Source organism: Galeopterus variegatus, unplaced genomic scaffold, assembly GCF_000696425.1.
Source record: "Galeopterus variegatus unplaced genomic scaffold, G_variegatus-3.0.2 Scaffold190, whole genome shotgun sequence".
Lineage (NCBI taxonomy): Eukaryota > Metazoa > Chordata > Mammalia > Dermoptera > Cynocephalidae > Galeopterus > Galeopterus variegatus.
Genome location: NW_007726301.1, coordinates 670435 through 674581, shown reverse-complemented (window position 1 = coordinate 674581; position 4147 = coordinate 670435).

Below are 4147 nucleotides of genomic sequence, written 5' to 3'. Positions count from 1 at the left end.
CACATACCAAACAAAGGCAGGTAGTAATGAAATATATGATTACATCTGGCTATTTACAAATTCCTCATTTTCTTTGGCTAGAAGATTCTGTCACTGATACTGTCTGCAATTGTAATTTTATGTGCATTTCTGGATAAGACAATTCCTTCTAGACTAAATGCTTGAAACATGCATTCCTTGAGTAGTCTTTGCAACTGAATTCTGTGAGGACCGTCACTGTGATTCTATGAAAAAAGCAATTCTTTCTAATCTAAGACATATTTAGTTTGTCATGTGTTCTTGAGATCCTTCTTCATCTTCAATGCTGACCTTGCTTTCCCCTTGAATATGGTTTGTTCTCTCAGCAGAGGTGGTTGATGCACCTCCAATGAACCGTAGATTATAATCCCCACACCCAGCATCTCTTTCTAAATTGCTCTGCCATGTGCCCAACTGTAGCTATTAGGGTGTGCTTGGGTTTTTTTTCCTTTGCTCTCTTCACATTGTCTCAACTTTTGAGCCAGAATAATTTAAGCACCAGGGTCTTGTCGGGTTTTACAACCATGAACAGCCTTACAAAGTCTAGGCGTTTTGCCAGAAATCTAAACTTTGTTGAACTATGTTAAAAGGTTAAGCATTTCACAGAGTTTGGGTTTCCCCACCCCCACTGCACTCTCAGCCTCTGCCTTGTTCTTAAATGTCTGTTTTATCAAGAAATGGAATAACTAATAATGTGCTGGACAGAACATTTTCAGCCATTACACTGTAACCATAGTAGTGCTAAAAACCCCAAACAAACGTTAATCTCACTTATTCTCCCTAATCCAAAAGAGCTGAGGACACAGAGTCAATTTAGTCTGTTTTAAGATGAAATGCTAGACACTTTCCAGAAAACACAACTTTTAAAATGAAGTTCTTATTAGTTGCTTGTAATAATTCCTATGTTAACAAAAAAGCCTTCTTTAAATGAACGTCAATGAATAAAAATAAATCATAACCTATGTAGTCTGAAGGGAAATATAAAATACTGGCTCCTTGGCCCCTAGTTTTGGAAGCTTCCTGTGGTTACTTCCTGGAACACTGATGCCTGTTTACTTTTGTGCGGGATGCTTCTGGGGTTGTCAAGCCCACAGTGGACAAAGATATTGGAGGGAAAAGAAGTAAAAAAAAAATCTAGGAATCATCTTTGAGTCACCTAGTTCCCCCAGCCCCACACCCCATCTGAGAGTAACCGCTGTGGACCTCTCTGCTAAAATCTTTCCCATGTTTGCCTAGTTCTCTCCAGCCCCACGGTAGTCACCTTGGTCCCAGACACTACCCTCTCTGGCCTGGGCTCCCACAGGAGTCTCCTAAGTGGCTTCCTTTCTTCCATTCTGCCTCCATTCTCCCCAGAGCAGCCAGGCCATCAGGTTGCCAGTGCCTTGGCAAAAAACACAAGCTTCTTAACCTGCCCTCTACGGCCCTGCTTTATAAGGCCTTCTCTTAAACCACCCTCTCCTTCCCACCAAATTCCTACCACTCAGGGGCTTTCTTTCTTCCCTGCAAACACGGGCCATTGTGGGTTGTGCCCTTCCACCATCCTTGTCTGGCAGGCTCTTCCCTTTCCTTAGTTCTCAGCTTAAGTATTGTCCCCCCAGGACAACCTTCCCCAATGACATAATCTAAAAACCCTTCTCCCCAAACCTTTAGCTACTCTCTACCCCTTTTTAAATACTCTATATGGCACTTTCACTATCTGATATTTTTTCTATCTATTAATCACCTGTCTCTTGACTCCCTCCCCTAGCCATGAACAGGAATCATATCTAGTTTACTGCTGAATCTCCAGCATCTATAAAAGAGCTTGTGACACAAGAAGAGCAAAATAAATATGTAATGAATGAATAGATGAGCAAGACAAGAACTGAAAATTGGGAGCTCCCTTGGGCTCCTGTAGCCCAGCCATTGGAAGATGTAACAAGAAGAGTTATCAGGTATTTTGGGGTAAGGATCTGTCAGGTTGGACAACCTGATAGATGTCTTGGAGTGTGGAGCCTTTATGAATGAGACCAGAGAAAATATAGTTACTTACATATACAGAGAGAGTTTGTCTTCTTTTGTGAATAAATGAACTTTTCCAGGCAGCTGTTTGTATCTTCGTCACGTTTGGTCTAATCTTTTCAAGACAATCTCCTGAGAAGAAATTTTCCTAAGCATAGAATGTATCATTTTTGCTTAACGTATTAAGGTAAATCACTGGGGGATTTCTATTAGATTTCACAACTTTATACGGAGTTTACAAATACTCTTAATTAAGTAAAGTACCATAGTGCCCTCATTTCTCAGCAAACAGCCAACTTAGATGACTCATATACATATGTTGAAAATTATATCTGTGATCAAAGATCAGAGCCAAAGTTGGTCACTGGAAAAGTGCTTAACAAATCCTTGGCTTCTAAGTTGGGTTTCATCTGGAGCCAGGATTAACAAGGGAAAGCATGACCAGAATGGAATGTGAGGTTTGAGCACTGGGGAGAAGACGTCCCCAGGGCTGTGAACTGCCTTTGGTCAGCAGCCCTGGGAGTTGGGCTTGTTTCAGTCTCATGAAATTTTGCTCTCAAGACCAGTCAATGGGATGAGAATAAAACTGTGAAAGGAACCTGGGTGAGCAAACACACCAAAATATATTTGATAAGATAAGTGAAAAGGGAAAGATCATGTACGGTGACTTCTGAGAGAATGCAGGTAATGGCAAACTTATTGATGAAGGAAAGAGCAATGAAGTCATCTGGCTGAAGTTTCATAAATAATGGAGCTTGCAGAGGACACCACTTTTCTGAGATTCATGCTTCCACACAGGCAGCCAAAGGAGCACCTGAATCTGATAAAATTAGTACCCAGGAGAGAGAGCTTTTCATAAAAATGTTGTCCTACCACTGACCATACAATATAAATGTGTAAAAATACAAGATGATGATAATGGTAAGCAACTAGGATTCCCAAAATTACCCAAGAGAAAGAATATGATAAGGAAAAAAATTGCAATTCCTTTTGAAGAATAACACACACACAAAAATTATGGGCCTGGATCAAAGAGGCAATTTCTATCTTCATTCACTTATTTAATGAGTATTTATTGGCCACCACTTTGTGTCAGGCATTACATCTGACACTGTGGACATAAATACAAATGTTACACAGCTTGAAAATCAATTTCAGAAAAACATGGACTACGGCAACCCATACACAAACGGAAAGTGGTCGGAGCAGCAGTGTCAGGCAAGGCAGGAACTCTGGTAAGAAAGGGGAATATGAGCGCGTTAAGGCCCTAAGTCATTTCTGAAAATATTGATTAAATACTTCTTTTCCTTTTCGGTTATCTCTCCATCACAGTCCATTGAATACTATCAAAATAGAATTTATTTTATCGCTTTTCTGAATAGGTGTTTTTATCCTTAAAGACAAGGAAAGAAACTTCTAGATATTTAAGATAATATCTAAGCAATGTCTTTCCCTGATTGTCTATCCTCATTGTCTTCACATATCCGCCCCCCCAAAAGATGGTTCGCCTTAATTACTATTTATTATCATGCTAAATAGGAAGCTCCTGCCCACCAGCTTGGACACATTTTAGCTGCACTTGAATCATTCCGTTTCCTGAACATGTGCAAAATTTCTTTTTTAATTTTAAAATTTCTTTGCCAACATTGTGCAATTCTTTGATAATGACCCATTGATTGATTCATTCAGAAAATGTTTACGGAATTGCATCCACTTTGTGTGAGTGAATGAACTAGGCAATAGAGAGACAAAGACAAGCAAGACACAGTTGACCCCTGCCCTTGAGGAGTTGATGTCCTAGTGAGCATAAGTAAACAGAGCATCCCAAGGGTGTGCTAAGTGCTGTGACAAAGAAGAAGTGCTGGGTATTAGGAGGGCACATTATCAGACAAAGGCTGGGGGTGTCAGGAAAATTTTTCAAGGGAAACAACATCAAATCTGAAACTTAAAGCATAAGAAGAGGGCCGGCCCGGTGGCGCACTTGGTAGAGTGCGGCGCTTGGGAGTGCGGTGGCGCTCCCACCAAGGGTTCGGATCCCATATAGTGACTGGTCCGCTCACTGGTTGAGTGCGGTGCGGGCGTGACACCGAGGGTTGCGATCCCGTTGCCGGTCACAAAAAAAAAGACA